The following is a 12,496-nucleotide window of genomic DNA, read 5'->3' on the forward strand; positions in this document are numbered from 1 at the left end:
ACGTTCGGCCTCAGGAATCCCCCCATTGCAGATAGGAGTAATATCGCTTACCGATAGATTCAGTCTCGGCCTCAGGACCCCCCGTTGCAGAGAGAAATAATATCGCTTACCAATACAGACAGGCTCGGCCTCAGGAAACCCCCTCCATTGCAGAGAGGAATAATATCGCTTACCGATAGAGTCAGGCTCGGCCTCAGATATCCCCCCGTTGCAGAGAGGTGTAATATCGTTTACCAATACAGTCACGCTTGGACTCAGGAATCCCCCCGTTGCAGAGAGGAGTAATATCACTTACCGATACAGTCAGGCTAGGCCTCAGGAATCCCCCCGTAACAGAGAGGAGTAATATCGCTTACCGATACAATCAGGCTAGGCCTCGGGAATCCCCCCGTTGCAGAGAGGAGTAATATCGCTTACCGATATAGTCAGGCTCAGCCACAGGAATCCCCCCGTTGCAGAGAGGAGTAATATCTCTTACCGTTGCAGTCAGGCTCAGCCTCAGGACCCCCCCACCCCGTTGCAGAGAGGAATAATATTGCTTACCGATAGAGTCAGGCTCGGCCTCAGATATCCCCCCCCTTGCAGAGAGGAGTAATATCGTTTACCGATACAGTCATGCTTGGACTCAGGAATCCCCCCGTTGCAGAGAGGAGTAATATCGCTTACCGATAGAGTCAGGTTCGGTCTCGGGAATCCCCCCATTGCAGAGAGGAGTAATATCGCTTACCGATAGAGTCAGGTTCGGTCTCGGGAATCCCCCCATTGCAGAGAGGAGTAATATCGCTTACCGATAGAGTCAGGTTCGGTCTCGGGAATCCCCCCATTGCAGAGAGGAGTAATATCGCTTACCGATAGAGTCAGGTTCGGTCTCGGGAATCCCCCCATTGCAGAGAGGAGTAATATCGCTTACCGATACAGTCAGGCTCGGCCTCAGGAATCCCCCCGTAACAGAGAGGAGTAATATCGCTTACCGATAGAGTCACGTTCGGCCTCGGGAATCCCCCCGTTGCAGAGAGGAGTAATATCGCTTCCCGATAGAGTCACGCTCGGCCTCAGGAATCCCCCCACCACGTTGCAGAGAGGAGTAATATCACTTACCGATACAGTCACGTTCGGCCTCAGGAATCCCCCCGTTGCAGAGAGGAGTAATATCGCTTCCCGATAGAGTCACGCTCGGCCTCAGGAACCCCCCCACCACGTTGCAGAGAGGAGTAATATCGCTTACCGATACAGTCAGGCTCGGCCTCAGGATTCGCCCCCTTGCAGAGAGGAGTAATATCGCTTACCGATAGAGTCAGGCTCGGCCTCAGGAATCCACCCCCCCCAATTGCAGAGTGGAGTAATATCACTTACCGATACAGTCACGTTCGGCTTCGGTAATCCCCCCATTGCAGTGAGGAGTAATATCACTTACCGATACAGTCACGCTCGGCCTCAGGAACCCCCACCCCTCCATTGCAGAGTGGAGTAATATCGCTTACCGATACAGTCATGCTTGGACTCAGGAATCCCCCCGTTGCAGAGAGGAGTAATATCGCTTACCGATAGAGTCACGTTCGGCCTCAGGAATCCCCCCGTTGCAGATAGGAGTAATATCGCTTACCGATAGATTCAGTCTCGGCCTCAGGACCCCCCGTTGCAGAGAGAAATAATATCGCTTACCAATACAGACAGGCTCGGCCTCAGGAAACCCCCTCCATTGCAGAGAGGAATAATATCGCTTACCGATAGAGTCAGGCTCGGCCTCAGATATCCCCCCGTTGCAGAGAGGAGTAATATCGTTTACCAATACAGTCACGCTTGCACTCAGGAATCCCCCCGTTGCAGAGAGGAGTAATATCACTTACCGATACAGTCAGGCTAGGCCTCAGGAATCCCCCCGTAACAGAGAGGAGTAATATCGCTTACCGATACAATCAGGCTAGGCCTCGGGAATCCCCCCGTTGCAGAGAGGAGTAATATCGCTTACCGATATAGTCAGGCTCAGCCACAGGAATCCCCCCGTTGCAGAGAGGAGTAATATCTCTTACCGTTGCAGTCAGGCTCAGCCTCAGGACCCCCCCACCCCGTTGCAGAGAGGAATAATATTGCTTACCGATAGAGTCAGGCTCGGCCTCAGATATCCCCCCCCTTGCAGAGAGGAGTAATATCGTTTACCGATACAGTCATGCTTGGACTCAGGAATCCCCCCGTTGCAGAGAGGAGTAATATCGCTTACCGATAGAGTCAGGTTCGGTCTCGGGAATCCCCCCATTGCAGAGAGGAGTAATATCGCTTACCGATAGAGTCAGGTTCGGTCTCGGGAATCCCCCCATTGCAGAGAGGAGTAATATCGCTTACCGATAGAGTCAGGTTCGGTCTCGGGAATCCCCCCATTGCAGAGAGGAGTAATATCGCTTACCGATAGAGTCAGGTTCGGTCTCGGGAATCCCCCCATTGCAGAGAGGAGTAATATCGCTTACCGATACAGTCAGGCTCGGCCTCAGGAATCCCCCCGTAACAGAGAGGAGTAATATCGCTTACCGATAGAGTCACGTTCGGCCTCGGGAATCCCCCCGTTGCAGAGAGGAGTAATATCGCTTCCCGATAGAGTCACGCTCGGCCTCAGGAATCCCCCCACCACGTTGCAGAGAGGAGTAATATCGCTTCCCGATACAGTCAGGCTCGGCCTCAGGATTCGCCCCCTTGCAGAGAGGAGTAATATCGCTTACCGATACAGTCACGTTCGGCCTCAGGAATCCCCCCATTGCAGAGTGGAGTAATATCGCTTACCGATAGAGTCAGGCTCGGCCTCAGGAATCCACCCCCCCCAATTGCAGAGTGGAGTAATATCACTTACCGATACAGTCACGTTCGGCCTCGGTAATCCCCCCATTGCAGTGAGGAGTAATATCACTTACCGATAGAGTCACGCTCGGACTCAGGAATCCCCCCGTTGCAGAGAGGAGTAATATGGCTTACCGATACAGTCAGGCTCGGCCTCAGGAATCCCCCCGTTGCAGATAGGAGTAATATCGCTTACCGATAGATTCAGTCTCGGCCTCAGGACCCCCCGTTGCAGAGAGAAATAACATCGCTTACCAATACAGTCAGGCTCGGCCTCAGGAAACCACCTCCATTGCAGAGTGGAGTAATATCGCTTACCGTTGCAGTCAGGGTCAGCCTCAGGACCCCCCCCCCCCCCCACCCCGTTGCAGAGAGGAGTAATATCGCTTACCGATACAATCAGGCTTGGACTCAGGAATCCCCCCGTTGCAGAGAGAAGTAATATCGCTTACCGATACAGTCAGGCTCGGCCTCAGGAACCCCCCCCCCCCCGTTGCAGAGAGGAGTAATATCACTTACCGATACAGTCACGCTTGGACTCAGGAATCCCCCCGTTGCAGAGAGAAGTAATATCGCTTACCGATACAGTCAGGCTCGGCCTCAGGAATCCCCCCGTTGCAGAGAGGAGTAATATCGTTTACCGATACAGTCATGCTTGGCCTCAGGAATCCCCCCGTTGCAGAGAAGAGTAATATCGCTTCCCTATAGAGTCACGCTCCGCCTCAGGAACCCCCCCCCCCCCATTGCAGAGTGGAGTAATATCGCTTACCAATAGAGACAGGCTCGGCCTCAGATATCCCCCCGTTGCAGAGAGGAATAATATCGATTACCGATACAATCAGGCTCGGACCCAGGAATCTCCCCGTTGTAGAGAGGAGTAATATCACTTACCGATAGAGTCACGCTCGGCCTCAGGAATCCCCCCGTAACAGAGAGGAGTAATATCGCTTATCGATAGAGTCACGTTTGGCCTCGGGAATCCCCCCGTTGCAGAGAGGAGTAATATCTCATACCGTTGCAGTCAGGCTCGGCCTCAGGACCCCCCCACCCCGTTGCAGAGAGGAATAATATCGTTTACCGATACAGTCAGGCTCGGCCTCAGGAATCGCCCCCCCCGCATTGCAGAGTGGAGTAATATCGCTTACCGATAGAGTCACGTTCGGCCTCGGGAATCCCCCCATTGCAGAGTGGAGTAATATCGCTTACCGATACAGTCAGGCTCGGCCTCAGGAATCCCCCCATTGCAGAGAGGAGTAATATCGCTTACCGATACAGTCAGGCTCGGCCTCAGGAATCCCCCCGTTGTAGAGAGGCGTAATATTGCTTACCGATAGAGTCACGTTCGGCCTCAGGAATCCCCCCATTGCAGAGTGGAGTAATATCGCTTACCGATAGAGTCAGGCTCGGCCTCAGGAATCCCCCCGTTGTAGAGAGGCGTAATATTGCTTACCGATAGAGTCACGTTCGGCCTCAGGAATCCCCCCGTTGCAGAGTGGAGTAATATCGCTTTCCGATAGAGTCAGGTTCGGCCTTAGGAATCCCCCCGTTGCAGAGAGGAGTAATATCGCTTACCGATACAGTCAGGCTAGGCCTCGGGAATCCCCCCGTTGCAGAAAGGAGTAATATCGCTTACCGTTGCAGTCAGGCTCGGCCTCAGGACCCCCCCACCCCGTTGCAGATAGGAATAATATCGCTTACCGATACAGTCAGGCTCGGCCTCAGGAACCCCCCCCGTTGCAGAGAGGAATAGTATCGCTTACCGATATAGTCAGGCTCAGCCTCAGGAATCCCCGCGTTGCAGAGAGGAGTAATACCGCTTACCGATAGAGTCATGCTCGGCCTCTGGAATCTCCCGTTGCAGAGAGCAGTAATATCACTTAACGATACAGTCAGGCTCGGCCTCAGGAATCCCCCCGTTGCAGAAAGGAGTAATATCGCTTACCGTTGCAGTCAGGCTCGGCCTCAGAACCCCCCGACCCCGTTGCAGAGAGGAATAATATCGCTTACCGATAGAGTCAGGCTCGGCCTCAGATATCCCCCCGTTGCAGAGAGGAGTAATATCGTTTACCAATACATATGTTTTGGTCATGTCCCACTTTACATAATTATTGGAAGGATATATTTACTACTATTTCCTCAATTTGGAATATAGATTTACAACCTCATTTTATTACTGCAATTTTTGGCATACCAAATGAAGATGGCAATCAGTTTTCCCCCTCAATCAGACGAATGATTGCTTTTGTAACATTAATGGCCAGAAGGTCTATACTACAAAATTGGAAAGAAGTAAATCCTCCTACTACATTTCAGTGGCTTTCTCAAACTATTTCTTATCTGAGTTTGGAAAAAATTAGAAGCACTATTTTTGACTCATCAATTAAATTTGAAGAAACTTGGAGACCGTTTATTCGACATTTTCATATGAATTAATTTGGCCTTTTCCGGACCTTTCTGCTTATTCATGTTCAGGTATGGAGTTCCGGAGTTCTTTGACACTATCTTATACTTGTAAACTGTTGTTATTGCCTATGTTAGTTTAGTTTAGTGTTTTATTTTTTTTTAATATATATTTTTTCTCACATATTTTTTAATATTTTTTTTCTTTTTTAATGGTTATTTGTTTTTTTTTCATATAATCATGTGGACTTGATTAAGGTACTTTCTTTTGTTGATGTTTAGTAGGATATTATTATCTTATTATCAATGTGATTTCAAGTCTATTGTATTTATAATTTACTTATTATTATGTTATTTTTTTTTGTGTATATGTGAAAATCAATAAAAAGATTGAAAAAGAAAAGGAATCCCCCCGTTGCAGAGTGGAGTAATATCGGACTCCAATAGAGTCAGGCTCGGCCTCGGGAATCCCCCCGTTGCAGAGAGGAGTAATATCGCTTACCGATAGAGTCACGTTCGGCCTCGGGAATCCCCCGTTGCAGAGAGGAGTAATATCGCTTACCGATACAGTCAGGCTCGGCCTCAGGAATCCCCCCGTTGCAGAGAGGAGTGATATCGCTTACCGATACAGTCAGGCTCGGCCTGAGGACACCCCGTTGCAGAGAGGAATAATATCCCTCACTGATACAGTCAGGCTCGGCCTCAGGAAACCCCCCCACCCCCGTTGCAGAGAGGAGAAATATCGCTTACCGTTGCAGTCAGGGTCAGCATCAGGACCCCCCCCCCACCCTGTTGCAGAGAGGAATAATATCGATTACCGATACAATCAGGCTCGGACCCAGGAATCTCCCCGTTGTAGAGAGGAGTAATATCACTTACCGATAGAGTCACGCTCGGCCTCAGGAATCCCCCGTAACAGAGAGGAGTAATATCGCTTATCGATAGAGTCACGTTTGGCCTCGGGAATCCCCCCGTTGCAGAGAGGAGTAATATCTCATACCGTTGCAGTCAGGCTCGCCTCAGGACCCCCCCACCCCGTTGCAGAGAGGAATAATATCGCTTACCGATAGAGTCAGGCTCGGCCTCAGATATCCCCCCGTTGCAGAGAGGAATAATATCGCTTACCGATACAGTCAGGCTCGGCCTCAGGAACCCCTCCCCCCCCCCCCCCCCCACCGTTGCAGAGAGGAATAATATCGATTACCGATACAATCAGGCTTGGAACCAGGAATCCCCGCGTTGCAGAGAAGAGTAATATCGCTTATCGATAGAGTCACACTCGGCCTCAGGAATCCCCCCGTAACAGAGAGGAGTAATATCGCTTACCGATAGAGTCACACTCGGCTCAGGAATCCCCCCGTAACAGAGAGGAGTAATATCGCTTACCGATACAGTCACTTTCGGCCTCGGGAAACCCCCCCCCCCGTTGCAGAGAGGAATAATATCGCTTACCGATAGAGTCACGTTCGGCCTCGGGAATCCCCCCATTGCAGAGAGGAGTAATATCGCTTCCCGATAGAGTCACGCTCGGCCTCAGGAACCCCCCCACCACGTTGCAGAGAGGAGTAATATCGCTTACTGATACAGTCAGGCTCGGCCTCAGGAATCCCCCCCCCCCCCCATTGCAGAGAGGAGTAATATCACTTACCGATACAGTCACGTTCGGCCTCGGTAATCCCCACATTGCAGAGAGGAGTAATATCACTTACCGATACAGTCAGGCTCTGCCTCAGGAACCCCCCCCCCCCCCTCAATTGCAGAGTGGTGTAATATCGCTTACCGATAGAGTCACGTTCAGCCTCAGGAATCCCCCCATTGTAGAGTGGAGTAAGTATCACTTACCGATACAGTCATGCTCGGCCTCAGGAATCCCCCCATTGCAGAGAGGAGTAATATCGCTTACCGATAGAGTCACGTTCGGCCTCAGGAATCCCCCCATTGCAGAGAGGAGTAACATCGCTTACCGATAGAGTCACGCTCGGTCTCAGGAATCCCCTCGTTGCAGAGAGGAGTAATATCGCTTACCGATAGAGTCAGGCTCGGCCTCAGGAATCCCCCCGTTGCAGAGAGGAGTAATATCGCTTACCGATCGAGTCAGGCTCAGCCTCAGGAATCCCCCCGTTGCAGAGAGGTGTAATATAGCTTTCCGATACAGTCACGCTTGGCCTCAGGAATCCCCCCACCCTGTTGCAGAGAGGAATAATATCGCTTACCGATACAGTCAGGCTCGGCCTCGGGAATCCCTCCATTGCAGACAGGAGTGATATCGCTTACCGATAGAGTCAGTCTCGGCCTCAGGACCCCCCGTTGCAGAGAGAAATAATATCGCTTACCAATACAGTCAGGCTCGGACCCAGGAATCCCCCCGTTGCAGAGAAGAATAATATCGCTTACCAATAGAGTCACGATCGGCCTCGGGAACGCCCCCCCCCCCCATTGCAGAGAGGAGTAATATCGCTTACCGATAGAATCACGTTCGGCCTCGGGAATCCCCCGTTGCAGAGAGGAGTAATATCGCTAAACCGATACAGTCAGGCTCGGCCTCAGGAATCCCCCCGTTGCAGAGAGGAGTAATATTGCTTCCCGATAGAGTCACGCTCGGCCTCAGGAACCCCCCCACCACGTTGCAGAGAGGAGTAATATCGCTTACCGATAGAGTCAGGCTCAGCCTCAGGAATCCCCTCGTTGCAGAGAAGTGTAATACAGCTTTCCGATACAGTCACGCTTGGCCTCAGTAATCCCCCCACCCCGTTGCAGAGTGGAGTAATATCGCTTCCCGATACAGTCAGGCTCGGCCTCGGGAATCCCTCCATTGCAGAAAGGAGTAATATCGCTTACCGATAGAGTCACGTTCCGCCTCGGGAATCCTCCCATTGCAGAGAGGAGTAATATCACTTACCGATACAGTCAGGCTCGGCCTCAGGAATCCCCCCATTGCAGAGAGGAGTAATATCGCTTACCGATAGAGTCAGTCTCGGCCTCAGGACCCCCCGTTGCAGAGAGAAATAATATCGCTTACCAATACAGTCAGGCTCGGCCACAGGAAACCCCCTCCATTGCAGAGTGGAGTAATATCGCTTACCATTGCAGTCAGGGTCAGCCTCAGGACCCCCCCACCCTGTTGCAGAAAGGAGTAATATCGCTTACCGATAGAGTCACATTTGGCCTCGGGAATCCCCCCATTGCAGAGAGGAGTAATATCGCTTACCGATAGAGTCAGGCTCAGCCTCAGGAATCCCGTCGTTGCAGAGAGGTGTAATATAGCTTTCCGATAGAGTCAGTCTCGGCCTCAGGAATCGCCCCGTTGCAGAGAGGAATAATATCGCTCACCAATACAGTCAGCCTCGGCCTCAGGAAACCCCCTTCATTGCAGAGTGGAGTAATATCGCTTACCGTTGCAGTCAGGGTCAGCCTCAGGACCCCCCCCCCACCCCGTTGCAGAGAGGAATAATATCGATTACCGATACAATCAGGCTCGGACCCAGGAATCCCCCCGTTGCAGAGAAGAGTAATATCGCTTACCGATAGAGTCACGCTCGGCATCAGGAATCCCCCCGTAACAGAGAGGAGTAATATCGCTTACCGATAGAGTCACGTTCGGCCTCGGGAATCCCCCCGTTGCAGAGAGGAGTAATATCGCTTCCCGATAGAGTCAGGCTCGGCCTCAGGAATCCCCCCACCACGTTGCAGAGAGGAGTAATATCGCTTACCGATAGAGTCAGGCTCAGCCTCAGGAATCCCCTCGTTGCAGAGAAGTGTAATACAGCTTTCCGATACAGTCACGCTTGGCCTCAGTAATCCCCCCACCCCGTTGCAGAGAGGAATAATATCGCTTCCCGATACAGTCAGGCTCGGCCTCGGGAATCCCTCCATTGCAGAAAGGAGTAATATCGCTTACCGATACAGTCAGGCTCGGCCTCGGGAATCCCTCCATTGCAGAAAGGAGTAATATCGCTTACCGATAGAGTCACGATCGGCCTCAGGAATCCCCCCATTGCAGAGAGGAGTAATATCGCTTACCGATAGAGTCAGTCTCGGCCTCAGGACCCCCCGTTGCAGAGAGAAATAATATCGCTTACCAATACAGTCAGGCTCGGCCTCAGGAATCCCACCGTTGCAGAGAGGGGTTATATCGCTTACCGATAGAGTCAGGCTCGGCCTCAGGACGCCCCGTTGCAGACAGGAAAAATATCGCTTACCGAAACAGTCAGGCTCGGTCTCGGGAATCACCCCATTGCAGAGAGGAGTAATATCGCTTACTGATACAGTCAGGCTCGACCTCGGGAATCCCCCCCCCCCCATTGTAGAGTGGAGTAATATCGCTTACCGATACAGTCACGTTCGGCCTCGGGAATCCCCCCATTGCAGAGAGGAGTAATATCACTTACCGATACAGTCAGGCTCGGCCTCAGGAATCCCCCCGTAACAGAGAGGAGTAATATCGCTTACCGATAGAGTCACGCTCGGCCTCGGGAATCCCACCGTTGCAGAGAGGAGTAATATCGCTTCCCGATAGAGTCACGCTCGGCCTCAGGAACCCCCCCACCACGTTGCAGAGAGGAGTAATATCGCTTACCGATAGAGTCAGGCTCAGCCTCAGGAATCCCCTCGTTGCAGAGAAGTGTAATGCAGCTTTCCGATACAGTCACGCTTGGCCTCAGTAATCCCCCCACCCCGTTGCAGAGAGGAATAATATCGCTTCCCGATAGTCAGGCTCGGCCTCGGGAATCCCTCCATTGCAGAAAGGAGTAATATCGCTTACCGATACAGTCAGGCTCGGCCTCGGGAATTCCCCCGTTGCAGAGAGGAGTAATATCGCTTACCGATAGAGTCAGTCTCGGCCTCAGGCCCCCCGTTGCAGAGAGAAATAATATCGCTTACCAATACTGTCAGGCTAGGCCTCAGGAATCCCACCGTTGCAGAGAGGAATAATATCGCTTACCGATAGAGTCAGGCTCGGCCTCAGGAATCGCCCCTTGCAGAGAGGAGTAATATCGTTTATTAATATCGCTTACTGATTGTGGTGAACTATGTGCCTGTCGGGACACGCCCCTGCTGACTGCTTCTGTGGTTCCTCCCACAGGCCTCAGACCCCGCCACCGCCGGCTCCCGGGAGCGAATTCGCCAACGCCGCCGCCAGTCGCCATTCCACGAGCTCCCCGACCCAGACCACGGCTGTGGCCCGTAAGCAACTCGTGCCTTGTTATTTCTGTGGCCAAAAGAAACATCCTCGACGACGCTGTCCAGCGCGAGAAGCGACCTGCTCCAGCTGCGGAAAGCGGGGCCATTTCGCCAAGGTCTGTAAGTCTCAACCTCGAGCGGAGTGCAGCGCTGCGGGTGAAACGTGGGGGCCGCCATCTTGCATGCCGGATGTGAGCGGCCATCTTTGTCGGCGTCAGCATGCCCCGCCCCCGACCCTCCGATGCTTACCGGGTACCCCGGATGTGAGCGGCCATCTTTGTCGGCGTCAGCACGCCCCGCCCCCGACCCTCCGATGCTTACCGGGTACCCCGGATGTGAGCGGCCATCTTTGTCGGTGTCAGCATGCCCCGCCCCCGACCCTCCGATGCTGACCGGGTACCCCGACGATCCAACTCTGGCCACTGTGACTCTCGACCAAAGCGCCCCACACCAGCTTGCAAGATCCATGATGGACATCCAGGTGGAGGGGCATTGGACTGGATGCCTGTTTGACACGGGCAGCACTGGGAGTTTTATTCACCCGGACACAGTGCAACGCTGCGGACTTGCAACGCGGCCGGTCAGTCGGAGGTTCCATTTGGCCTCTGGGTCGCAGTCCGCAGACATCCGGGCGGGTTGTGTAGCGACTTTGGTGGTGCAAGGCACAGTATATCGGGACTTTGAACTGCTGGTCATGCCTAATCTGTGTGCACCTGTGCTATTGGGGCTGGACTTCCAGAGCCATCTCGAAAGTGTGACTATGGTATACGACGGGCCCCTCCCACCACTCACTGTCAAGAATCCTCAGTTTTGTGGGACTTCTTCACATACCCCGCTACTGACCACACACACACACGGACACACACATCCCATCCAGAACCAGGCCAACAGCTGCGCTACCGACACTTGCAGCCTCTCCACTCTCAAGATCCCTCCCCCACCGCTGTTCGCCAACCTGACCCCCGACTGTAAACCTGTGGCAACCAAAAGCAGGAGGTACAGCGCGGGGGACCGGGCCTTCATTCAGTCGGAGGTGCAACGGCTGCTCAGGGAGGGGATCATTGAGCCGAGCACAAGCCCTTGGAGGGCCCAGGTGGTTGTTGTTCGGACTGGGCAGAAAAATAGGATGGTGGTGGACTATAGTCAAACCATCAATAGGTTTACGCAGCTTGACGCATACCCCCTACCCCGCATCGCGGATATGGTCAACCAGATTGCTCAGTATAAGGTGTACTCGACAATAGATCTGAAATCCGCTTATCACCAGCTCCCCATCTGCCCAGAGGACCGCCCCTACACCGCCTTCGAGGCGGGCGGCCGGTTCTATCACTTCCTGCGCGTCCCTTTCGGTGTCACGAATGGTGTCTCTGTCTTCCAGAGGGAAATGGACCGGATGGTGGACCAGTACCAACTGCAGGCCACATTTCCCTATCTGGATAACATCACCATCTGTGGTCATGACAGGCCAGATCACGACGCCAACCTCCAACGGTTTCTCCAAGTGGCCGCAGCTCTGAACCTTACTTATAACAGGGACAAGTGTGTTTTTGGTACCACCCGCCTTGCTATACTTGGGTATGTCGTGGAAAACGGGGTTATTGGGCCTGATCCCGAACGTATGCGCCCCCTGTTAGAGCTCCCTCTTCCCACCACTCTCAAGGCCCTCAGACGGTGCCTGGGGTTTTTTTCCTATTACGCCCAATGGGTCCCCCATTACGCAGACAAGGCTCGCCCCCTGGTCAAGTCTACCTCGTTTCCCCTCTCTGCTGAGGCCTGCGCGGCCTTCAACTGCATTAAAGCGGACATTGCCAAAGCTACGATGCATGCAGTGGACGAGACCGCTCCCTTCCAAGTGGAGTGTGATGCCTCCGATTTCGCTCTGGCTGCTACCCTTAATCAGGAAGGCAGACCAGTAGCATTCTTTTCTCGCACCCTCCAAGGCTCTGAAATTCGGCACTCCGCGGTGGAGAAAGAAGCCCAGGCCATAGTGGAGGCTGTTAGGCACTGGAGGCACTATCTTGCTGGCAAAAGATTCACTGTGCTGACCGACCAGCGCTCGGTTGCGTTCCTGTTCAAAAATAAGATTTTG

Source organism: Hypanus sabinus, chromosome 1 (genome assembly GCF_030144855.1).
Source record: "Hypanus sabinus isolate sHypSab1 chromosome 1, sHypSab1.hap1, whole genome shotgun sequence".
Classification (NCBI taxonomy): domain Eukaryota; kingdom Metazoa; phylum Chordata; class Chondrichthyes; order Myliobatiformes; family Dasyatidae; genus Hypanus; species Hypanus sabinus.